The 27,189-nt window shown below is 45.9% G+C and overlaps 1 protein-coding gene across 6 annotated transcripts in view; it reads right to left on the bottom strand.

Annotated features, from left to right (window-relative positions):
* Window positions 1-27,189, bottom strand: part of LOC119655082 — a 122,669-nt gene that overhangs the window by 24,074 nt on the left and 71,406 nt on the right. The window lies entirely within an intron of this gene.

The raw sequence follows: 27,189 nt of genomic DNA, 5'->3' as shown, positions 1-27,189 counted from the left end.
AGCAATTGACGGTCCTGCATCTAGAACCTGTGGAGCTGTAAAGTTTAAAGGTGTGTTTCTGGCTCGAACTGCCTTGGATCTATGCTTGTTCTTTCTGCCCGGCAGTTTGACCTCCTCATCGGTAGAGCTGGTGTTAGAGTCAAGAAGTATTAATTTAGGCGATGTTCAAGTTAAGCTGTTCGAGTTAAAATGCAACCTCAGTAAATTTAACCGCAGATTTAGAGGACATAGCGGATCAAATGGAAAAATTTAAGAAAATTTGCGGCTGATAAGTCAAACAGGACATCCAGGAGCATTGCGGGACTCTAACAATCGCTAACGAACAACAGGCTGAGGATGTAAACCAGAATCTGATTGCCACTTTTAAACCCAATCGAGCTAAGCGGGCCCCAATCGTGGTTCCGTTTATGGTAAAGGAGTCTGTGAAACTAGGGGTTAAGTATTTGCCAGCTGTGTTCGGCACGGGGGCAATGGTATACATGGGTTATCAAGATGCCGTGAGATAGAGAGCTTTCAACATCAGCAAGCTAAAATCGCCTCCTTGATGCTTAATATCACGGATCTCAAGTACCATCAGGTTGAGGGGCATATTAATGCTGTCTTGGAGCGACAGGAAGTAGCCATGCTCCAACAAGAAATATCAGAATACTCAATGGAGCTACAGTCCCTAATAGCAGGGATATGGGCCAAGCATCAGCAGTTGAGTAAACTGAGACCAATAGGAGAGCTTACAGAATATGTAAAGCGAATAAATAAAGTGGTTCTAGGGATGATCTTACCGGATTTGGATCATCCGGAGAGCATTTTCGACACTCATCCTCCCTCAGTATCGGTAAAAGACGATTTAGCCACTATCGAATTTCTAATCCGTCTGGCTTACAAAGAACGGTTTGCCCACGTAGCACTAATTACTACCCCCGCTCATCAGAGCCTTACGTGGGATTTGGGGACGGCTGTCCCGTTTCGGGGTTTATTCATGGGGCCAAGGAAGAATGACAAATTTTTCTTTAATGAAGATGCAGTGGAAATTCTACCCGGATTCTTTGAAACGAAGCTTGTTCGATCAGGACCGTCCTGCGCACGAGAAATTGCAAAATGAACAAAAAATCTGCGGGAATGGTGTTCTCTTAGGAGGTGGAGTAATAGCACTTTTGTGGCATGTTTAAAACCGCAACTTGGGGCAGTGTTTAAGGGTCAGGTGAAGGAAATCCCAATAATCTCTAGTGAAACTTCTTTAGAGCTTCGGTTTCCAGTGCCCTTGATAGACTTGGCTCACTGCACACTTGACATGGCCATGTTCAATATCACATGGACCTCTCATACCGGAGTATTGAATTGGACAGTAAAATTTGAGGCATTGACTCCTCGATTTCACCAATTAGATGAGTTGAGAGTGGCCCCAAACATTTCGTTAGATAGGGATATTGGTATCTTGCGGCAGGAATTAGAAGCAACACTTGGATCGGAATCAGATTTTCGGCAATACATCCCACACGGATTAATTGGAGGAGGTTTGTTGTTAACCGCAATCATTATCGGTGGTTTGATTTGGGTAATTAGAAGAAGAGGTAGATATCCGGAAGAAGAACCTAGCTTCGTGAGTTACCTATCCTTGGAAGATAGAAGGCCAGGGAGTTGGCGGGAGTCAGGGGAGCAAACCAGGGGCGAAAGAATCGCCATTTCAACCGTATGAGGAAATATCACATGCACTGTTTATCCATATCAATTTGTACAAATCTTCAAATCATTTTTTGTAAATATAGTAGCTGTAGTGAGTATCTAGTTTTCACGGCAATGTAAATATATTCCATGTCACGAATTAAGGTTCATGAATTAGCTTTCACGGCAATGTAAATATATCCCATGTCACGACCTAGGATTCATGATCCTTACTGTTTTTCATTTAATTTCATTAAATGCATGTCTGATTTAGTATTGTTGTCGGGTAACTAACGAAAATTCAGTAATATGTGTTTGTTTACTAAACTAACAAAAGTGGAAGATGGACGAAATGACGTCGTTTGGGGAGCCTCATTGAACCGATGTTGTAAAGCTTCCATCTAAAAAATTGTAAGGAAGTTACTAGTAAATTAAATTGAACTGATGTTATTACTTTGTAAAGTAGCTTCCATCTAAAACCTGTAAGGAAGTTACTAATCAACAGAAAATTAAATAGAGACTGTTATTACTTTGTAAAGTAACTTCCATCTAAAACCTGTAGGGAAGTTACTAATCAACAGAAAATTAAATAGAAACTGTTATTACTTTGTAAAGTAGCTTCCATCTAAAAACTGTAAGGAAGTTACTAATGAACAGAAAATTTGAATTATTACTTCGCAAAGTAGTTTTAAAAAAAAAAGAGAATTTTAGAAAGATCATTCTTAACCGTAATTGATAAGCATCATGAAAAGATTTTTGTAAGCTTGGTAAAACTATTATGTATAATTCCGTAAGAAATAATTTTGTAATATTAGAAAATAAGTGTTAAGTCCACACGTCTTGTAATCCGTTATGTAATTCATAAGAAAAAATTTTTGTAATATTAGGAAATAAGTTCGAAGACCACACGACTTACTCAACCGGCACAAGCAGATTCCTACCAAAAGTAGACAACCAAGGGTAGCAGATTAACAGTAGTTTCTATAACAGGCATCCTACGACCCAGCAGGAAGCTTTCTCGGGTGGGAGAATGTTTGAGCGCTTTCCACAAACCATCGACCGCCTAAGTCCGCGTCAACATCGACAGCAATCACCGACAGTGATTGCCGCAAGGTCAGCGTACGTCGCAGAATGCTCAAATTTCACAACAAATATTAGCAACCTTGTCCATGTGGTAATGTGCAACTTGCAAGCGATTCCGTGTTCCTGCTTGCTACCGAGCTATGTCGTCACCGGCACCATAGCACATGAGTATATTCTGACGACATCGCCCATCGGCTGACTGTTGTGTTTACTTGTGTTTACTGGTTTTGTTTGATTGGAATTTACAAAGCTTCTTGACCTGGGCAATAGTGTAACTTCCGGGTTGTTGTGAATGGACTTGGCGACCGAAGGTATTTAAGCTGCAGCGAGGCGGAAATGGAGTGGAGTAGTCGAATTAAATTAACGTTCGTGTCTAGTACGGGAATTTGCTGAGTGCCCGAGCGGTCGAGTAAGGAGCAAGGAAATTATGGAAATTAATATAGTGAAAAAAAAGTTAATAAAGTGTCAACCATAGTAAAGAAGTGTGGTTTCCTTTACTGTGGTTACTGAACTCCCAAACAATTGGGATTCTGGTAAGACCCTAACTTTAAAGAATCTTTCCATAGCCTTCAACCGTACTCGACAGCGAGGGACAAAGGGGCAGGAGACCGTCGCTCCCAAGAAGTAAGCGCGCCTAGTTAAATACTAGGCTGGACTTGGGGCGACCTGTGCCCTAATATAAGACTTTCAAACAGGCACCTATTTTGATTTTTGATCAAATAAATTTTTGTAAGCTTTACAGTCGTTTTAAATTTTAATACCAAAACGACCATTTCATTTGCAAGAACCTAATACATTGCCTGATAAGCTAATGCATAATATTATTGACAACAGCAATTGACGGAGCACCTTTATCGTACAATTCTTGTTTCCCATCCCTTGCTCTAATAAGTTGCTAGACAGGTCGCGGTATATATCATCATGACTCAACGAAACGAATTACAAAACGGTGAAATTATCTAATCATACTATGTATGCTACTTCCTCTATTTTTAAAATATTACTTGTACTGACAAGTTTAAGAAAAGATAGTTCAGATTTCATACACTCTTTGTGAGATGACATTCGTACTTCAGATCTGTCTAGATCACTAACAGTAAATTTATACTTTATCGAGATATCATTTGAATGGAACTTAGTAAATTCGCCTTGCAGTTTAGTTACTTCCACAGAAATATTTTTAACAAAAGATTTTTCGATCGGGTGATATTCTATATGCTCAAATCTTCACAATTTCCCACAATCTTCCAGTGGTATTAAACGTAGGCATTGCATGAATTTATTACCCAACACTGTCGGTCTTACCATGTCAGTGGAGATGAAGGCCATTCTTCCGTTCCCATATTCGCTGAACACAATCGATATGTCGCCAACTTCTTTTTCCAAATATCAAATTTTATCTAGCATCCGCGGAAGCTCTTCACTAAAGTCTTCACCAGAATCAGAGTTTTTTTTTACCAAGTCAGCAATTAATTTGTTCTGTGACTATTCATAATTGAAATGAATGAATGAATTAATGAATTCTAAACTGTTGTTATAATCACAACAAATACAATCAGAATAGAGGCGCGTTAGGCGCAACACAGGCAGTGGGCTGTGGACTCCGCGGGAGCTATATATTCCACACGTTCGAGCTTTCGAGCTTTTTTTGGTAAAGCCTGGTTATAAGTCGTGGACATACTTTGCTTGGCCCTTACAGGGAAGCACACATTAGGTGGCGATAGTGAAGTTCGCAATGTAAAGGCATTCTAATTGTAATTTTTATATAAGTATACTTTTGTTTTTGCATTTGGATTGGAAAACAGTGAACGAGCACTTTAGACAAACTCAATTTAAAAGAGAACAAAAGGTAAGCGAAATTAAAGACGACACCCAGAAATGAAGAGACCACTTATTGACATTTAAACAAATCCCTCTCTCACTCAAAACAATCAATATTCCCATTGACGACACAAAATTAGTAACTAAATTTCGAGTCTGCAAGAAGTATTAATGGCTACCGAAAAGAAAGAAGTGAACTCTAGTGGTTACAGAAAGGACTGCGTAAAATGGTAGTCTGGTGTCTCAGTTGATTCCAATATTACCTGGAGCACAGTAGATCTACTATAAACAGTGCCCACACTAAAATGACCCGACTTGCGAATGTGCTGCAGAAGCTTATCTGTACACATCAGAGACGCTAAACAAGGAAAAGGCATAATCTTCGTCGAATCGTATTAGTAAGAGAGAGATCGGTGAGCTTTTGCTATTCTGGTATTACTGCCGTGCTGACCTATATAGCAAAAAGTTGTTTGACGTATTCACTTATCCATTAGCAAAAACTTGCCGATCTCACCAATACATTGGCAAGTCCGGGCGGTATGTCAAACACAGCTGATCGAATTTTCGTTACATCTCGCTCATGCTCAAGGGCAAAACAATTTGAAATCGTGCGTACTCGCACTGATTTCCCCCCTTGAGGGGCAAGGGGGGAGTATGGTAGCTGTATAGTATCTAACTGTAACCTGGGGGACAATCTCCTACTTTACACTTGAAATTAAACTCTTTCATTGGATGTTGTAAAAGTGGTCAATCTTGTTTAACTCAATCGCAAAGAATAATTTTCAATCAGATATACCCGACTAGGTTTAGGGGTGAAGCGTACCAATTAATAATGGCAAACCAACTGTTGCGACTCTTCTGCCGCAATTTTCTTCCGAAATGTTGTTTGGTGAAACACTAACCAACCGATGTAGTTGCTGAGAGTGTCGTATGGGGAAACAACAACCGACCAATTAATAACTGTTGAACCTTTGGTGAAACACCAATGAGGAAAGGGTTCTTGATTTGGTGATACACCAACTCAGGCACCAAGCTCGATCGTCTCTAGCAGCCTCACTAGAGAAGAAGAGAAGGGTGGCCTATTTCCGATCGAACTGAACTGTTTATTTTCCTCCATCGGTTTAAATACAAATTTTGTGCAAATGTCAGGTATTTGATTATCATAAAGTGCATACAATGTACCTTGCTACCTTGAGGGAAAAGATGTTCAAACATTGATCTGCCTAGGTTGCAATTTACATGGACGTGGAATAATGTTTGCAGATTTCAATGCGGTCATTAATTCACTCGCGTATATCTTACGTTTACATTACAATATTGTTTAAGCGATTTCCCCGGATTTTCTCCAGCAGCCGCATCTTTGGAGCTAGCCCCTTGAAACCCAGTCTGCTTGCGCATTTAACCTCTTCCGTCGTTACATCACATGCTATGCAAATGGCCTGTTTGGACATCGCGAGATTCTTTTTCGCCATTGCATCAGCATCTTACTTACCAAATGGTATATTTGGCCTCGACATGACTTTCTTCCGTGTCATCAATTCGCAGCGCAACAGCAGGTGTCGATTTGCCGCCAGCAAGAAAATTTATAATAATAAACAAGTGTTATTGTGTTGTGTACAAGAGAACTTTCAAACCAATGTGTAAACACGGAAGGGTCAAACGTAGGTGACTTAAAGAATAGCATTACTTTTAATTTTTAGTAGTCAAAAAGCCTCTAAACAGAAATAAAGTGTTTTAACCGGGAACACTTTATTTCGCGCGATAATATCTTGAATTCACTTATAGAATTAATTAGTGAAATTGTAAAAAAGAAAAAAGTAGAATATTGTGTTGTAGAGATAAAAGGTTTGTAGAAGTGGAAACGCGAGTGTTTCTTTTAACTAAATCCAAGTCAATCTACGTAAGTATAATTCCTAACCTTTTAGCCTTTTCTGTTCCAGTAGTTTTTGATTACCCCATCGTTCCGAAGTTAAGTTTCGGCAGCCCGGAACGAGAGCAACCACGGTCTTCTAATTAAAAATCCAGGAGCTAGTGCGCGAGCTTGGCCAACGCCCAAGCAGGGTAGCCCATTGGAAGAGGCCGTTTAGGATACCGTCGAAACAGCGGGTCCGTCGAGCCGGATTACGATCCAAAGTAAGTTTTTACATAAAATTAATATTATAAAAATAATTTCTCTTGTGAAAAAAAAAAATATATAAAGTGCGGGAAATTATAGTGATTGTGTTCGTCTACACAATATAAAACAGTACTCTAACATCGTTGGTGTGATTTTCTGTGGTGTTGTTGATACGTGGGCGCGTTCAAACCCAAGGCAAAGTCCTTATAGTGTTGCGCCTCCCACGTTTCTCTAACGACACTCTAACATCGTTGGTGTGATCTTCTGTGGTGTTGGTGATCCGTGGGCGCGTTCAGACCCAAGGCAAAGTCCTTATAGTGTTGCGCCTCCCACGTTTCTCTAACGAAACTCTAACATCGTTGGTGTGAATTTTTGTGGTGTTGTTGCTCCGTGGGCGCGTTCAGACCACAGGCAAAGTCCTTATAGTATTGCGCCTCCCACGTTTCTCTAACGACACTCCAACATCGTTGGTGTGCATTTTTTTGGTGTTGTTGTTACGTGGGCGCGTACAGACCAAAGGAAAGGTCCTTATAGTGTTGCGCCTCCCACGAATTCTGTGTGTCGTTCATAATATATTGTCCGTGCGAAACGGAAATTTTAGAAATTATTGTTGTTGTTACGTGGGCGCGTTCAGACCAAAGGGAAGGTCCTTATAGTGTTGCGCCTCCCACGTATTCTGGGTATCGTTCATACACACTGTCCGTGCCAAACGGAAATATTTAAATCAATTAATTGACCACCAGTTGAAATAAAAAAAAATGGAGATCCAGGAGATCAAAAGAGCAAAAGCGGGTTTTGAAAATTGAAGAGATTCGCGAGACGCTATGCAAACTGCGGCAGGAGAAGCGAACTAAGGAACGCTTTGAAACTGCGTGGAGTGAGGTCCGGCAGATCTATTTAGAGTTCATTGCAGAACATAAACGGCTTCTATTATTGAATCCATCGGCAGATTTAATATATTTTCGAGAGAATAAGCTGGGACTCATGCAATCAGTTTATTTGAAAGCAAAGGAGTTCGTTGAGAAAGTTCATCCCTCTCTTATTCCTGAGGGGAGACAAACAGAGGTCGACCCGTTAACTTTGGGGCCAGTTAGGGAACAAGTCCCTAAACTCCCGCCAGTGACTCAAAATTATATAGATCCCGGTGAGGGAAGTTCGAATAGGGGGGCCGTCCCAAGACACGTTGAAACAGAGCTATTAGAACGAGACTTGGGCCTAGAAGTCAACGACAGACCCCATGGTGAAGCGGCAGCTAGGGATCTGCCCAGGAGTTCAAGCAGGTGTGAAGTTGCGTTCGGAGGGGCATGGGGGGCCTGTGATAAGGATAAACAAAATTATCCAACGTGGAGAGCCGAACCGCGTACATCTAATATTGGGCCCTTCCCCACCCAACTACGACCGGACTATTTATTAGACCCTAGTCAGCCCCGCCCAGAATATTTGCGGACTCCTGGGTCAAACCGCTCAGAATCCTTCTTGGATCCCAGCCAGACCCGGCCAAACCATTTTGGTCCTTCGAGCCATTTTTCCCCTTGGAACTCAGGATATCGTTTTAGACCCGCCCCACCAATCCCAGATATTCCAATATTCAGTGGGGACATCAGTCAATACGAACCATTCAAAAGCCTCTTTAACTCTGTATACGATGGTTCTGAAATCGGTTTTGCGGAGCGCTTAATGATGCTTCAGAGCAAGTTAAGAGGCGATGCAAAAGGTGTAATCGACCATTTTGGGATATACGGAGAGAATTACCAACAAGCATGGGTCCTTCTTGACCGAAGATACAGTAATCGACGGGCCTTAATAGAAAAGGAAATTCAGGCGTTAGTTGTCTTACCTCAGATAAACCAAAGGGAGGCTAGATCGCTGGGAAGAGCATTGGATACCATGCGTTCCGCAGTTCAGAATCTACGGAAAGCAGGATTCAATGCAGATGAAGGTGTTCCATTCATTCCGTTCGTCCTGACGAGGAAAATGGATATGACAACTGGGAGGGAGTTCGACTTAACGTTACGAGATCCAAAAATGCCCGTTACGATAAACGACATCGACCAATTCCTAGAAAATAGATATGTGGTCATGTCCCCCGGTTGGGATGGTCTAAGTGGGATATGCAAGGCGGAGGATCTTGGGAATAAGAGAAAAACCCAGAAGGAGATAGTCTTGCTCTCCAAGTCGGATGGTGAAAAGAGAAACTGGATTAAATGCTTCTTATGTATGGGGAAGCACTTCACAACCCAGTGTCCTCAATTCATTGAAAGTACCGACAAGGAGAAACTGCTCCGCCGTTATCATGTTTGCATTTACTGTCTCTCCCACAAATATATCAGGGGGGAAGCGTGCAATAAACGCAAGAATCTCCAATGCGAAATATGCAAAGGGCAACATCTTACTGCCATGCATCCGTGCGAAGGGGATAATCCGTCTTCTGCTGTTCATCATGCCAAAAATTCGACAGCATTGTCATGGTCCGGAACCGTTCTTCCAACAGCTGTCGTTAAGCTAGAGGCAAGAGAAGGACATGCCGTTCCAGTTCGGTGTTTGATCGATCAAGGCAGTCAAAGCAGCTATATAACTGAAGATCTAGTACAGAAGCTTCGGTTAAAAAAGAAAAAGACCAACATCGAAATTTCAGGGGTAGGTGGTGTGTCAGCAGGGAAAGTGTCAGCGGTTGTGTGTCTTACCCTTAAATTGGACGATGGTTCCGAGGCCAGCACTAAAGCGCTAGTAGTCAGACGGGTAACTAAAGGTTCCCTTCCACAGGTACCGCCGCAAGTAAAGGCGTTGTTTCAAGGGAAGAAGTTGGCGGACCCCGTAACGGAACATGCATGTCATGTTCCAGTTTTATTAGGGTCTAGTATCCTTCCACAACTTTTCGTGAATGGAGTAGAAACCGTAGATAGTTTCCTGCTCCAGAACACGAAATTGGGATGGATTGTGTCTGGTCCGGCGGAATCTTCGGTATCGAAGTTCACCTCAACACATGTCACTATCAAGGAATGGGAACAGGACTTAAGGGCTTTTTGGGGTATGCCCCTAAGTAGAGATGAATCTAGTCGCATAGATGACGAAATTTGTGAGGACCTATTCGTAAAGGGTCATTACCGAAAGAATGATGGCCGATACGTGGTACCGACCCCTTGGCGACAAGATAATATTAAACTAGGAAACTCCTACCACAAGGCTGTGCAGCACTATCTCGGTCAGGAGAAAAGGCGGTTGAAAAACAAAGACCACAAGCTCAAATCGGATGAGTTTATGAAAGAATATTTTAATTTGGACCACATGGCTGAAGTTCCAAAGGGTCATCAATCTGACACTAGCGACGAGGTATATTATATCCCGTATTTGAGCGTGGTTCGCCAAGAGGCCACGTCGACGAAATTGCGGAATGTCTTCAATGCTTCCAGTCCAACATCAAATGGTGTGAGCCTTAACGAGATGATCCATCCCGGTCCAAAGATGCAAAACCATATTTTCGACATTCTCACTAGAATACGCTGGTTTGCGTATGTATACTCTAGTGACATTACTAAGATGTATCGGCAGATACTTTTGAGACCGGAGGATCAGATCAGGCTTAGGATTCTCTGGCGGGCAAAGCCTGAAGAAACGATAAGAGAGTTTTACTTGAAAACGGTGACCTACGGGTTAGACTGTGCACCCTGGCAAGCAATTCGAACGCTTCATCAGGTGGCAGACGACAATGCTCCTGATGAGGAGATCAACTGGATCATCAAGAACGCGTTCTATATGGATGATCTGTTGCACGGGGCATCCAGTATAAAAGAAGCTCAACAGGTCATCCGTAAAATCACAGAAACTCTAGGAAAAGGTAAACTTCCGCTAACGAAGTGGGCGACGAATTGCCCTGAAGTTCTAAAATATATTGACGAAAGTCACCAAATTAGTTCATATGTTGAGGTTGATAAGGCAGATAAGGATCTTAAGATCCTTGGCCTACACTATAGTCCCAGGGATGACTGTTTCCTGTACAGTATCAAGCCAATTTTAAATGTTGGGTATACCAAACGAAGAGTGCTTAGTATAGCCGCTTCTATTTTCGATCCTATTGGTTGGCTGTTTCCAGTTGTAATGAAGCTGAGAATAGAAATTCAACGTCTATGGCAGGAAGGTTACGACTGGGATGACATTATTGAGGAACCGTCCCGAAAGCAACTAGAAAATGTGTTCTCGTCCCTAGAATACGTGAATGAAATTCGGGTTCCACGTTGGAGTGGACACACCTCCAAGGATGAAGAGATGGAGCTAGTAGGCTTCAGCGATGCATCCGGTGATGGTTACGCCGCGGTCATCTATAGCCGACGCAAAATTGAGACGGGTTACATCGTGCGGTTGATCGCAGCCCGAAGGCGCGTCACGCCTTTAAAGACACGATCGAGTATAAGTTCCAAAGCATGCACGATCCCCAAACTCGAGTTGGAAAGTGTAGTACTATTAACGGAATGGTTCAACGACGTCCGTAAAAACCTAGGGACTAGCCCAGTGAAGTTCACGGCTTATACCGATTCCGAGGTGGCTCTCTGCTGGATTCGGAGTCAGAAGGATATCGAAAACAAATTGGTTAAGCGATGAGTAGCCGCGATCCATAAGTATTTGTCACCCACAGATATCCACCACGTTAGGTTAAGCCATAACCCTGCAGATTGTGCATCTAGGGGCATGTGTCCCCTGAAATTTGTAGCTCACAAGTTGTGGCTCCATGGACCGCAATTCTTGCAAGTGGAACTCCCTCGCAAGGGGGTCGTCGGTTCTGGTGCTGAAACAGTGACTCATCTAGCAGAAGTTGCTTCCGAACCTGCGCCTGATCCCGATTTCATTCAGCGATTCTCAAGTTTACCTCGATTGATAAACACAATCGCGAGATGCCGTCGATGGAGATCGGGAACTTCCGGTACGTTCTCAGCTCAGAAGTTGAAGCAAGCGGAGTGGGCAGTCGTCAGGTATCAACAAAAACTACTCTTCGAGAGGCAAATTTTCAGAATTCAGAAGGGATTGAATATCGAGAAAAACCATTGGCTGTCCACGCTAAACCCTTTTGTCGATCAGGTATCTGGGGTTCTCCGAGTGGGAGGAAGATTAGAGCAGGCGCTCATCCCGTTTGAGCAGAAACACCCTATAATTCTCGGGAAGTGTCACCTAGCTGACCTCATAATTCAACATGCTCTTAAATTTCACCAACATTGTGGGACAAAACTCACAATGGCTATCATCCGAGAAAGATATTACATTCCAGCGTTGGTGTGATTTTCTGTGGTGTTGTTGATACGTGGGCGCGTTCAAACCCAAGGCAAAGTCCTTATAGAGTTGCGCCTCCCACGTTTCTCTAACGACACTCTAACAACGTTGGTGTGAATTTTTGTGGTGTTGTTGATCCGTGGGCGCGTTCAGACCCAAGGCAAAGTCCTTATAGCGTTGTGCCTCCCACGTTTCTCTAACGACACTCTAACATCGTTGGTGTGAATTTTTGTGGTCTTGTTGATCCGTGGGCGCGTTCAGACCCAAGGCAAAGTCCTTATAGTGTTGCGCCTCCCACGTTTCTCTAACGACACTCTAACATGGTCTAAATGAAAGTCTCCCAGCAACCAAAAAATGGCTTCAGATCCAGGAACTGCAGAAGCATTTCTGGGTCAAATTCGAAATTGACTATTTGAGGTATCTGCAGAAGCGGTATAAATGGAAGGCCCCCGGTAAGCAACTGAGGCCAGGTGAACTTGTTCTAATCAAAGAAAGTGGTCACAGGCCATTAGATTGGAAGACCGGGCGAGTGTTAGAAGTTTTTCCAGACCTACAGAGCATCATCCGTCAAGTAAAACTAAAAACTGCTGGTAGGGACGATATACATCGAGCCGTGCATCAGCTCGTTCCCCTTCTTCCAGAATAGGAAGCTGAGCCCTCTCCAGAGCAGAAGGCAAATGATAATGCATTAGAACCGGACAAGGTTCCACCTAACATTCCCTCCCGAACGCGAAGCGGAAAAGAATCTCGCGATGTCCAAACAGGCCATTTGCATAGCATGTGATGTAACGACGGAAGAGGTTAAATGCGCAAGCAGACTGGGTTTCATGGGGCTAGCTCCAAAGATGCGGCAGCTGGAGAAAATCCGGCGAAATCGCTTAAACATCCTCCCGTGCAAAAAAAGTCCAATTGTCTTTGACCTGGACTGTTATCTATTGGCAAACGGTCCCAAGTGTCTGGATATGAAAACCCTTGTATTGGTGTCGATTTGCCGCCAGCAAGAAAATTTATAATAATAAACAAGTGTTATTGTGTTGTGTACAAGAACACTTTCAAACCAATGTGTAAACACGGAAGGGTCAAACATAGGTGACTTAAAGAATAGCATTACATTTAAGTTTTAGTAGTCAAAAAGCCTCTGAACAGAAATAAAGTGTTCTAACCGGGAACACTTTATTTCGCGCGATAATATCTTGAACTCACTTATAGAATTAATTAGTGAAATTGTAAAAAAGAAAAAAAGTAGAATATTGTGTTGTAGTAATAAAAGGTTTGTAGAAGTGGAAACGCGAGTGTTTTTTTTAACTAAATCCAAGTCAATCTACGTAAGTATAATTCCTAACCTTTTAGCCTTTTCTGTTCCAGTAGTTTTTGATTACCCCATCGTTCCGACGTTAAGTTTCGGCAGCCCGGAACGAGAGCAACCACGGTCCTCTAATTAAAAATCCAGGAGCTAGTGCGCGAGCTTAGCCAACGCCCAAGCAGGGTAGCCCATTGGAAGAGGTCGTCTAGGATATCGCCGAAACAAATATATTATACAGTATAAAAAATATGCAAAGTATAAATGAAGCAGAACCATAGAACTCAACACGGAATACACCAAATAAAAACAGAAATCTCTGCACCCCTGATTTCTGCCGCGCGGAGAAGCTAGAACTTGAACGTAGTCGTGATAGGGCGCAGACTAGTGCAATTGCACATTTGGTGACCCCGGAATACGCACCAACAGGGCGAGAAAGCAACCACAACCGTCGCCACCATCGCCGACGCCGTAGCCACTGCCATCGTTGCCGCAGCTACCATCGCTGCCGCCGCAGTCGTCTCCAGCATCGCCGCAGGGGCCAAAGCCGCCGCCGTCACCGTAGCCGCTGCCGCCGCAGCCGACGCCAACGTCGCCACCATCACCACCCCGCCGCCGCAGCAATCACCTCCATCACCATCACAAACGCTGTCGTAGGCGACACCAGCGTCACTGCCACAGTCACCGCTATCAGCCAGGAGCTGGAGACTTCACCACCATCGCGGACGCTGCAGCAGACGCCGCCGTTTCTTTTAGTTGTAAGTTTATTGAAATTCTGTTTTACTTTAAGTTATTAAAATCACGGTAGTAAGAATAAAAACTAAACCGCCGCATTTGTAAGCACAGTTCCAGATGTCCGGAAACACAGCGGACTAGACCCGCTTCAATTACGCGGTGGTCGGTCTGGACAAGGAGTCCATCCTGCTGGTGTCCGACGTGATGGAATCGGCTTCAATGACGTTGCTAAAAAACAAACTAATTGCTAAAAAACGCCTGTCGGTAAGTGAGTCGGCAAAACTAGATCACATACTCTGCCGGGCCTAACGTTGAGAGGTCGAACTCCAAGTCAATTGCTGCGCGAAATAAAGCAATTGGGTGGGAGCAAGATCGACAATGAACTGATGAAGTCGCTTTGGCTGCGTCGGCTCCCGGAGGGCACCCAGGCAGTCCTCGCGTGCGTCTTCGGTTCCTTGGAGGAACTGGCAGCTGCGGCCGACAAAGTACACGAGTTGCACGCTCGCCCGACCATAGCGATCGTTTAACAGCCGGTCGGATGAGGTGGGCGACTTAAGGCGCGAGATAGCCACCTTAACAGCCAGTGTGGCCGAAATGCGGGCGACGCTCAGCGTTCGGGCGCCAGATCACGAGCTCGCTCGCCGTCTGCTTCTCGAAAAGGGTGATCGGGTAGCAGGTCGTCAGGACAGCCTACGGACGACCAGATGTACGCTCTCGTGTAAATTCGCGCCTGCCGCAAAAAACTAGGTTCGCGGGGGGTCCTGGCGACGGCCACCCAGAACGCGGCGCCATGTCGCCTAACAATTTACGACCCTCTCAGCAGGCGCAACTACCTCGTGGATACTGGTGCGGAGGTTTCGGTTCTTCCCGTACCCCGACACCATCGACTATTTCCACAACCACTGAAACTGGCAGCAGCAAATTCCCCCCGCATCAACATTTACGGGTATAGGCAAGCAGACGTGAATCTTGGCTTGCGTAGGACATTTCCGTGGCGTTTCATCCTGGCGGATGTGAGCTTCCCCATACTTGGCGCAGACCTCTTGTGTCACTATGGGTTGCTGGTGGACTTAGAAAACAAGTCTCTTATAGATCCCACGACCAACCTTAATTCCTCGGGTCAAATGGCATCTCACCCAGACAATAATCTTTCCGTTCTTTTAGAAGACATTACCGACTCTCGTGTTCGGGCACTCCTCCAAAAGTTCAGCCAGATTACTACCGAGTGTAGTCTCCCCAAACCAGTGAAGCACAATGTGCGGCATCACATTAACACTACTGGTTCCCCGATCTTCTCGACGGTGCGTCCTCTACCATCCCAGAAACTGGCTATAGCACGGAAATAATTTGAACAACTTGTTCCCCACTGCATATGGTCCCTAAGCCAAAAGGCGAATGGCGCCCATGTGGGGATTACAGAAGGCTAAATGCACAGATTGTTCCAGACCGATATCCAATTTCACTCATCCACGACTTTGCGCATCACCTCGCGAATTGCCGCATCTTTTCGACCTTGGACTTAACCAAGGCTTATCATTAAATCCCTGTAGCTCCAGAAGACATACCAAAGACGGCAATATCCACAGCCTTTGGATTCTTCGAGTTCACCCGGATGACTTTCGGATTGTGCAATGCCGCGCAAACCTTTCAAAAGTTCATTCACACTTCAAACCCCGATTTCTGTTGCGTATACTTGGATGATGTTTTGGTCGCTTCTTCCACTGAGTCTGAGTCCTTAGCCCATCTTGAGTGCATTTTTCAACGTCTCCTTGAGGCCGGTTTAGTTCTAAACGTTGAGAAATGTAAGTTCCTCCAGACACAGGTGAGATTCCTCAGCCAAGATGCAAGCGATTACAAGCTTCCCGCGTCCGAAGACAGTAAGGGAGTTGAGGAGGTTCTTGGGCATGCTAAACTTCTATCCTCGTTTCCTGCCCAAGGACGCCCAACACCAGTCTGTTTTGAACGCATACTTGTCTGGCCCCAAAACTAAGGACACATGAGAGAACGTGTGGTCTGAAGAGGCTATCCGCGCGTTTGACAAAACCCGTCAACAACTGGCCGACGCTACACTCTTGGCATTTCCTCTGCAAGATGCACCCCTAGCCGTTTTTGTTGATGCCTCTGGCATCGCAGTAGGTGCTGCTCTTCACCAAAAGGTAAATCACGTCTGGCAGCCGTTGAACTTCTTCTCTAAGCAGTTGAACTCTGCTTAACGGAACTACAGTACCTACACCGCGTGCTTGAGTATTAAATACTTCCGTTTCTCCCTAGAAGGCATGCCGTTCACAGTGTTCACGGACAACAAACCTCGTATTTATGCTTTGAAACAAAAGCCCGACAAACCTTCCCCTCGTCAGCTACGACACCTGAGCCTTATAAGCCAGTTTACGTCAGACATTCAGCAGGTTTTCGGCAAGGACAACATAGTTGCTGACACTTTGTCTCGTGTCTACGAGGTTAGCATCCCCGCCTCGCTCGACTTCTCGGCTATTGCCAAGGCGCAGGAGGATGACGCAGCACTTCACAGCCTCAAATCCAACCCCAAATACAAATTTCGGGAGTTGCCCATCTTTGGCCCGAACCTCTCTCTCTGCTGCGAAAACTCGGAAAAGGGACCTCGGCCATACATTCCGGCCACCTTTCGCAAGGAAATGTTCCACGCAGTTCACGACTTAGCGCTAGAACGTTGGCACCGGACGCTGAAAGCCGCCATTATGGCACGCGACGATCCGTCCTGGACTCAAGTCTTGCCTGTCGTCCTACTCGGCCTACGTACAACCCGCCAAGAGGAATTTGCTGTCAGCTCCGCGGAGCTGGTATACGGGGAGAACCCGAGACTCCCAAGTGATCCGGTCTTCGACAAGAGATCGGGTTTCACAGAGTCGGGGTTGGTGCGTCTGCTGAGAGACAATATCCGACGCATCAAGGCCACACCTTTCATCCAATACTCGCCCGCACGTGTCTTCGCGCCCAAGGAACTGGACACGTGTACGCACGTCCTGGTCAGGACGGATGCCGTCCGGAAGCCGCTGCAGCCTCCTTATGAGGGCCCGTACCGCGTTCTCATTTCTTCCAGCTCGAGATCGGTGGACACAAAAAGGCGGTCTCCCTGTCCAGCCTGAAGCCCGTGTGTGCCCCAAAACAACGGCGCGTTCGCTTCGCGTACGGATGAGGAACCCCGTTACGGGTTCGGTCGCTGAAACCCCACGGTTTCATCTGGGGTCGGGGTGATGTGGCGCGGCAGGATTCGCAGCATTCGAAATTTATATTTATTTATTGCGAATGCGAGTGGTTAGATGACGCCACCGGCGATCTCCACTCAGTTTAGAGTTCGCCATGGGAGTGGGAAGCATGCGGTGAAAAAAGTGCCGTTGGTTGGCGGCAGAGGAATTACTTTCTTCTGCCTCCAGCCTTAAACGACGACGGATCGCTCGCGTTGTTCTGAAAGTGTTCCCGTTATTCTGAAAGTGTTCCCGTTATTCTTTCTTTTCTTGAATTATTTTCGATTGTTTGAATAAAAGTTTTAATTCATAACGACGTCATTTGCAATTTGTGATTACTCCGTGCTCTGGTGTCATCGTGTTTTTCCTTCCAAATAAAGTAGAATAACGCTCGGAAATCGTTAAGCGGACTAATCTGTCACCCACACGATAGAATCAGCATCAACACGGAATACACCAAATAAAAACAGAAATCTCTGCGCCCCTGATTTCTGTTGCGCAGAGAAGCCTGGACTTGGACGTAGTCGTGATAGGGAGCAGACTAGTGCAATTGCACAATTTCAAGTTGCTGCTGTCTGATTTACTTCACTGACTTGTATTATATTTCGTTTGCATGCGGATTGGCCCCACTTATGTTGAATTTGATTTTGGACAGCTGGGTGACGTATATGTTGTTACCGACAGGGATCAACCTTGAATGGGAGATGGTCAAATTGCTGGAGTGAGTTTGATGTGCCTGCAGAATTATGTGGTTTTGCTTTGCGACACAGCCTGATTTGAGACTTAAAATACCTGATCCTTCAATATGCTGCATACTAGTAGAATGAGGACAGACAATACTTAAAGATGATTCCTCAGTAACAGCATAAATTCATTTATTCGTTGCCTGGATAGAAAGGAAACGGTTGTGATAATTGGTTCCAGTTGACAGGTTCTGGCATCGAGATGTTGTTCAAGAGGTCGATTTCGCACCTGTTCTCACTTGTTCCGTGCTGATAAATGGGATGTGGCTGGGTACATAAATGAGATAAATTTTGTACCATTACGCAATTGCATAGTTCGAAATCGGCCACTGGGTAATATCGTTCAAGATGAGCGGTAACGGCAAGGTAGTTGCATGACTGAGTTTTTGCTACAGCACGTCGAAATTGGAAATACTCTAAATAATGCGAAATCCTCCAAGCCGATTAATGGTATTTTGATTTTGAAAATAGCGTGCTGGACGGTCAGGCAGCCCTCCACTGGCGTGCGCCTATATAACTGAAGGGTATCTTCTGGTTCCACAGGCAGATAAATACCAGCCGGGAGATGAATCCTTACTTTTGTGGCCTCCTGGTTGAATTTGTGAGGCGATAGTAAGAGGTAACTTACTTGTCCTTGGTGAGTTTCCGACATCATGTCTAGTATCGCTATTTGGGTCCTTTCTATACTACCCATAAGGACCATGCTGTAGATAGACCAGGAAAGAAATAGTTGTAAAAACTGGAGTTAATGAAGAGCATCAGTGACATTATTCCCTTGATTTATCATTTCTTCCAGTTTCTCTTCTAGGGCCTTGTATTTTTGGTCAATTGTTTCCTGATTCTCTTTCATGATATTGATCGTCGACTCTAAGATAGAAGTGTAATTTTTGAGCAGTGACATAAACCAGTTTTCGTTTTGGTAAATATTAACATTTTTTTCTAACATTTCCCTAGCGTAATTTGAATCCAGAACTCCAAATAACGAGCTGGCGACTGTTTCTATAACGTTGAAAGCGCCTCGTTTCGCTCACCCGGGCGCTTGTTTCGTAGCCAGTAGCTCGTTTTCTTCCGGGAGGTGTGAGTAGCGGTGTTGAATTTGATGAACCACTTGTTCACATAGGCCCTCGAAGAGTAGTTGCTGGCAAAGCTGTTGCAGAGTTGCTACGCTCTTTTTAAGGCTCGTAATTCAGACTTGTATGGCTGCAGATTGAAATAAATTACCAACTTCCAGTAAGGTTGAGTGAATTCAACCACTTCTACGTCGCTGCCTTGACGAGTGGGACTAACAGGGACGTAGACAGAACTGCCATGATTACGTTCCCCACCGTTCGCCTTTTCCTTTGTCGAGATGGTGTCTCTGTGAGCTCACATCCAGAGATGTCTTGTGCCGATTTGCCTTCATTATGATTACGTTTTTAAGGTTTTGCTTGTAAAACAAAACCTTATTAAAAACGGGTCAATGTCTGTCTTTTTTTTTTTTTTTGAGGAGATGGAAATCTTCAAAAAGACACTGGTCTGGACACACCAGCGTGTTGGAGTTTTACCCACTAAAACCACCCCCGACTCCCTCCCTGCCCCGCGGAACCACCATAAGGTATTACATCACGGGGCGGAGTCAGCTCACTCTAGCTTTATCACCTTTCTTCTATACGCGGCGCACGTGACCGCGTTTTTCTCCTCTCCTCTGCTTTTCGCAGTTTATTTTGGATAGATGCGATCATGAAGTTTACCGCATCCCAATTCTCTTGATGTGCTAGCATTTTCGGCACCAGATTTTCTGGTACCAGCACCTCCCGTAGAGTCTCCTCTAGATTCCTCCTTTCTTCCACAAATCTCGGACAGTGGAAGAATACATGCTCTGGGTCCTCTGGGACTCCATTGCAATCTAGACAGTCGGGTGAGGTCTCCAATTTAAACCTGTGAAGGTATTGGAGATATCCTCCGTGCCCCGTGGGAAACTGGGTGAGATTATAATTAATCTCACCGTGTCGTCTCTCCAACCACTCCTTGATGGCAGGAATGAGCCTGTGCGTCCACTGGCTCTTTCCCGAGCGTTCCCACCGCTCTTGCCATCTATTTACGGATCTCTCCCTTTCAGTCTTCTTCGTCCGCGATGAGGAAGAGGTTGGCTTTGCATTGTATATGTTCGCCATCTCATCTGCCAAGATGTCAATCGGCATCATTCCAGAGATTACGAATGCTGCATCATCTGAGACAGTCCTGAAGGCAGAGCATACCCTCAGGGCTGTCCTCCTGTAGACTGAACTCAGTTTGGTAGCGTTCCCTGACATCCACAACGCCTCCCTCCAAACTGGGGTTGCATAGAGCATGATCGAGGTCACCACCCTGGCTATAAGCAACCTAGAGGTATGCCGTGGCCCTCCAACGTTCGGCATCATCCTTGCCAGGGCCATACTTGCAGTGGATGATTTGTCGCAAACATACCGCACATGTTGCTTATAGCTAAGTTTCCCGTCTATCACCACTCCCAAGTATTTGATGGTCGGCTTGGAAGTGATAATATGATTCCCGATTCTAATGCAGGCGTAATTTCTCTTCCGGCGCTTAGTGATGAGGACCGCTTCCGTTTTTTCCTCCGCAAGTGTCAGACCAGAGCTCTTTAGCCAACTTTTAACAGCACCGATTGCTTCACTTGAGTATAACTCAGCATCTTCGAGATGCTTTGCGACAACAACCAGTGCTATGTCGTCAGCGTAACCCACCACTGTGACTTCCTCCGTAAGGGGAAGATTAAATACATCGTTGTACATGATGTTCCCCAGTAGTGGGCCCAATACGGAGCCCTGCGGGACACCCGCGGAAACAACGTACTCCTGGGGTCCGTCATCGGTGTCATACCAGAGCCTCCTTTCAGTTAAATAGCTATCGACGATAGCAGCGAGATAGGCGGGAATACCAACCTTCGCTAAAGATTTCCGTATTAGATTCCAATTGGCCGAATTGAATGCATTTTTCACATCCAGGGTTACCACCACGCAATATTTGCTGGTACTACCCTTTCCGTGAATTGCATCTTCGGCCAAGCCAGTAACCAATTTGATGGCATCAATGGTTGATCTGGCTTTACGGAACCCATACTGCCTATCTGAAAGGCCGCCTTGACTCTCAACAACCGGGAGTAATCTATTATAGATTACCCGCTCTAACATCTTCCCCACCGTGTCCAAAAGACATATGGGTCGATATGAGGATGGTTCACCTGGAGGTTTACCTGGTTTAGGCAGAAGTACCAACTTCTGCCGCTTCCATGCCACTGGAAATACATCCTCGGACATGCACGCTTCGAACAAGTCAGCAAACATGTCCGGTCTGGATTTCACGGCAAGCTTAAGGGCCTTATTCGGTACTCCGTCCAGGCCCGGCGCTTTATTGTCTCCTATTCTACCGCAGATATCCAACAGCTCGTCTCTGGTGACTGGCGGAATTGCCGCCACATTCAGAGGTGGTTGGAATGTTTCGGTGCTCTCCTTTTGCGAGGGGAATAACCCCTGGATGATTTTTTGCAAGAGGGTGGGGCACGTGATTTGCGGAGATGAACGGCCTCTCAATCGTCCCATCACGATTCTGTAGGCATTCCCCCACGGGTTTATGTTCGCTTCTGAGCAGAGCTCCATAAAGCACTCCCTCTTGCTTCGCTGGATGGCGAGCTTGAGGTTTTTGCGGGCTGCCTTATAGAGGCGCTCTTTTTGCCCCTGTTCAACTCTACCTACCGCCCTCTGAGCCACTCTTCTCGCTCGGTGGCAGGCTGATCGAAGGCGGTCAGTTCATCATTCCACCAGTAGTTTGGTTTTCTACTGGGGAATGGACACCTTCTAGGCATGGACGCGTCACACGCTTTGGCAATGCATTGAGCCAGATGGACGGCTCTTTCCGTAGAGGTGCCTGCTTTATCAGGCTGATCTAACCACACCTCTATGAAGGTCTCATCCAAAGATTTTACAGACCAGCCTGAAATCTTTCTCGGTTTCGGGCATGATAGCTCTTTGGCCTGTGGCTCGACATGTGTCTCAAAGAAGATTGCCTGGTGATCGCTGTGGGTGTAGCGTTCACTGACGCACCAGTACATACCACGCGCCAGCGAAGGGCTGACAAAGGTCAGGTCTACAACTGAGCCTGACCCCCCTTTCTGGAAGGTGTTTACAGCACCTTCGTTAGCCAAAACTATGTCCATCTGCGCAAAAGCCTCTAATAAACTGCGCCCCCTAGCATTTGATTCCCTACTACCCCACTCTAGGGCCCAAGCATTGAAATCACCAGCAATCACCTTTGGACTTCGTCCCTTCGCGTCGAGAACAAGATTATCAAGCATTTGCTCGAATTCAGACAGTGTCAAACTTGGCGGGGCGTAGCAGCTGTATACATATACACCACTTATTTTCGCCCACACGAAGCCACTGCCTGCCTGACTTGCAGTACATTGTATGGCCTGTCGACCGCAGGCCCATATCGCCGCTCCACCAGTCGAATCTTTGACCCATATGCCACCGTGACGGTGTCTATACGGTTCGCTTATGATGGCGATTTCCATCTCAGATTCGAACGTGGCGTGCTCAAGTAAATCCTGAGCGACCCTGCAATGATTCAGGTTTATTTGAATAAACCTCATTTTCTCATTGCAGTGAGCGCCTTCCTAAATTCTGGACATTTACCACTTCCGGCAATATGCCGGTTATCCTGTCCCTCTGTTACTTCGCACAATAGGCACTTGGGGTCCCTATTGCACTCTCTGGCAATATGGCCTTCCTCCCCACACCTTCTGCATCGATCGGATCGATCAATACTACTGGTGCATGCCTTCGCGAAGTGTCCAAACATGAGGCATTTATAGCACCTCTTCAGTGAAATTTGTTCCCTTAAACGGCAGACAACCCATCCAATCCGAACCCTTCCGGCAGCCAATAACATCTGTGCTGCCTCCGCTGGTACTCGTATTGTGACTGTTTGAGTACCACCATAGGCTTTTCGTAAGCCCACAATAGACTCCTCGGTGAGTTCTTTCAACTTGAATTGCTCCTTCAGAGCAATACAAATTTCTTCTTTCGATGTTACTTCATCGAGATCCTTACATTGAAGGTAGATCTCATGTTTTTGGGCACGGACTGCGGCATTCTCCCCAAGTGTGTTTTTCATTTGACTGCGAAAGTCATCAGTTTTGCCCACGCTGGATCTTTTCAGCTCGAACATGAGATCCCCTTTCTGGGTTCTTCGGATTCGGTTTACATTTCCGCTCAGATCTTATAGGTCGGGATCCGCTTTGACCTTTTTGAGTATCTCCGCGTAGGACAGATTGCCCTTACTGGAGATAACAATTACATCTGGACGAGTTCGCACTTTTGCCTTTCGTTCCGCTTTTTTGTTGGTAACTTTAGTCCATCCATCGTTTTCGCTGGTCTTAGGCTTCGCAACGCTGGTCGAGTTTCCTAGATTCGCTGTACGGTTTCCTCCTTCTGACCTGTTGGTGTTGGTTTTCCGGATGTCCTGTCCGCCTTTTTTTCTCTTAGGCGCCTGCTGATTACTTAAAGGATCCCCCTCTTTTTCACGTACTCGCTTATTTCGCTGGGATTCGATGGTAGTACGGTTAGGCGTCACTTGGGTCGCTTGTGATACTGTTGGCACAGCGGGGTTCGGCGTGTTCTTATTATTCTTTTCCTCCATCTGTGATCTATTATAGAGAACTCTAATAGCCCTCACCATATTCTTTATGGCTTGGTGCACGTTGTGCTTGTCCTTGATAAACTCGGACAGCTCAACTATTTTTGCCCCAAGCTGGGTGAAGGGTAATTCCTCCGGATCGGGACTCTGCTCCCTATAAGTCCCGGCAGGGTTACTCCTTTTACATGGTACTTCACTTTTGGCCTGTACTTTATCCTTCATCGTCTTTGGCATTGGTGGAGATCTCAAAGTTGATGAGCTTCTTTTGAATGGATCTCTTCCTTGTTCCTGGAGCACCTCCTGCTGTCGAGCATCTTGAACATGTGCGGTGGGTGTTGTCACGGTTTTTGTTGTCCAAAAAGCTACTTTTAGTTCATCTTTGTTTGGTCTTGTTATTGGTGTTCTCGGTAAAGTCGTACTTCGCTTGAATACTTCCTTCTCCAGATCCAAATCACTTGTAGCATTATATGCCAAGGTGGCCAAGTTGTCCACCACCGAGGCACTGCGGTCGAGGGATATCGACGACCGGGAGCCCGCTTGCTCACTCCCAAAAGCCGCCGGTACTGGGGTTCCGAGCCCCTGCACCGTAAGTTTCCTCCTTCTCTCGTCTTTCATGGTGGTTTTATGTTCTGGGTATCCTTCCCATAGCCATTTTGGTCCGCGCACCAGAGATGAGCAAACACTAGCCCATGCACAATCAAAAAAGAAAAGTGCATGAACACATATTTACACATCAATAGGTATGCCCCTATCCGCCAGCTGGGGTCGCGCCTGATGGGAGATCTGGCCACTCCTTACAGGGGTCAATGTCTGTCTGTTTGTCCGTCTGTCTGTCTGTCTGTCTGTTTGTCTGTCACAGGCACTTTTCTCAGAAACGGATATACCGATTGACACGAAATTTGGTGAGAAGATGGGACCTGTGTAGCCCCAGACATGCAGTGAGTGATATCCGCCTACGTTGAGATTTACATACATGTAGCGGATTTCACTAAAGACTTGCACAAATGTCTTCTTAATGAGCAGAGCCGTCTAGTCCTTCGCTTCCTCGTTTTTTCCGCTACTGGCTTTTGGTTGGCAACCTCCCTGTTTTTGAACCAACGTGTCTCTGGCGGCGGATTCCGTTGTTTCTTTTTTTCCTTTTTCACCATGGCCCTGGAGACTACTTCGATAAAGTCTCCTTCAGGCACGTCGTCTTCTTTCCTCTTTTTCCCCAGTTCACTTTGCAGAGGGCTATCTGCGGTCCGTTTGACGCAAGCAGCATTCTCAGCGGAGAGTGCGACTGTTTCTGCTCTACAATCATCTTCCGCTGCTTTTCACGTTCGTCTATAAAAGGAGATGCAGTCCAGTAGTTCCCCCAGTTTCATCAGCCCGTTTTGACGCCTTTGCTGACGTTCTTCTGAAGGAACGTTGCCGACCGCATACGTTTCACCACTGCTGCGCACTTCCTGATGAGCCTTTCCTCTTCGGCTCAAGCGAGGACGGTTTGCTCAAGACTAGCGATCCTGACTGAGCTTACTTCCAGATCAGGGGTACTGCAAGGTATTGGAGTTGCCATTTCCGCACGGTCAGTCGCGCCACTTGATGATGCTTCCTCTTTATTTGGGCGCCCCGGTTTCACATCGGGTATGTCAGCCCTCGTTGCCTCTTTCGCTGATCGCCGCGGTGAACGACGCCGAAACGCACTCAGTGCTTCATCCTTGCCTGTTGTTTCGTCGATTTTTTTTATAAGTTTATGAATATTTTCCATGAAAAAGTAACCAGCGCATCGTGTGCAAGGGAGCGGGCCACAATAGTCAGGAACAGGTATACCCTCGGGGACACAGCCCCTACCCCAATTTCCTAAGGCCTGACTACGCTTAGCTGATCCCGGAATTCACGGACGGTTTAGCGCTCGTTCGGGGCAACGCGGTCTACTAACACCGGTTCAATGCATGCTTCCCCACCAGGGTCCCGAAGGGGCTGGCTCCTGATACACGTCGCAATTACCACCTTCGTCGACGCCGACAGAGAGTTGTCGACGGCTCCGGAGACTCCTAGTCTGTCCCGACGTGTGCCGGTCATTCGCGGTTCGCTCTTCACCGAGAAGCTTTCTCGAGGCTACTACCTAGGACGCAGGTATGCTGCCAGCTAGGGGGCAGAACTACTTACTCGGGCACCTCGGGGACGTTACACCCCGTATCGTAAGCGACCCGTTAAAAGTCGCTAACGACCCCTGAGGACAGATCTCCCCTTGAGGGTTGTGCATGTGGATCAGCAGTAGCTTTTAATGCTCGCCGAAGAAAAAAGGCCCGGTGTTAATGCGGTTAAATCGTTTGGGTCAATTGATCGCGTTGTAAGCGGTCTTGAATTGAGAATTGCCGACGGCAGCCTCCCATAAGCCACCAAAATGTGGTGCTCTGGGAGGGATAAAATGGAAAGTAATTTGCCTTGCATTGCATTCGTTTAGAATCCTCTCCTGTGTGTCTTGAGAGTATATCGTTGACATGGGTGCCGTGAATTGACGCTTCGCCCCTACGAAATTAGTGGCATTATCACAGTAAAGGTTCTGGCAATGTCTACGTCGTCCAATGAACCTTTTAAGAGCACCAAGAAAAGCGTCCGTGGAAAAATTGCTAACCACTTCAAGATGAACAGCCTTAGTGCTAAAGCAACAGAATATTGCTAAATAATTTTTCTGTGAACGACTTCCCCGTGAACGATAGTGGATCCAGATAGGGCTGCAGAAGTCGACTCCACAATTGATGAGCTCACCCATCATCTGCGTATACATCTTTGTCCTTGCTTTTTTTTATACAATAGGTATTGTAGAATAGCTCGCGCTATATTCTTCCGCTTTATAGGCTAGAACCGTTGTCTTGTTATTTCCAGGAGGCCCCTGATATTCTTTACGTGAAAATCGGTCGTCAGCATTTTCACGAATAAATGGCCGTAAGATAGAAGTGCGGGATGTTTGGCTTCAAACGAAATATTGGAAGCTTCTTACGTTCCCCCGGAGGCAATGTTCAATTTTGTTCACAAAACTGTCTTCTTCTTGCTGCGAAATCACCGGGCATACGATCTTATCCACCTTCTGCTGTTCTCTGGTTCCCAAACTGTCCTGTTCTAGACCTGATTCTAAAAACAATCTGCGAATCTGTCCATAGGTAGGAAGTAGCTCCTTCGATCTTGATATCAACTTTTATACGGGATACCAGCTCTGCGGCTAATACTGCGGCGCAAAGTTCTAGCCGTCGAATTGTGAGACTTGTCATCTTTGCAGTCGTCTTGGCTATGGGAGCTACTCGAGACTTTGAGCACAGTAGTCTGCCTATTACAGTACCGTCGCCCTTGATGGATCTCACGTATGCCGCAGCTCCATATGCTTTCTCCGAAGCATCCGCAAATGTGTGAATTTCTACTGACGTTGGCATTCCTTCAGCGAACACATGTCCCGGGATCTTGACTTTGTCTAGTTTTTGCAAGCCTTCCCGATATGTGCACCACCGTGTCTGCAGCTCCAACGGGAGAGGCGTATCCTAGTCATATTTGAGTGCCCACAGCTCTTAAAGAAACAGTTTCATCAGATCAGTCCTAGTGTCT

This window comes from Hermetia illucens, chromosome 1, assembly GCF_905115235.1.
Source record: "Hermetia illucens chromosome 1, iHerIll2.2.curated.20191125, whole genome shotgun sequence".
In the NCBI taxonomy this organism is placed as follows: Eukaryota; Metazoa; Arthropoda; class Insecta; order Diptera; family Stratiomyidae; genus Hermetia; species Hermetia illucens.
Note: the sequence above shows the minus strand (reverse complement) of the source record. Positions and strands in the feature narration are given on the sequence as shown.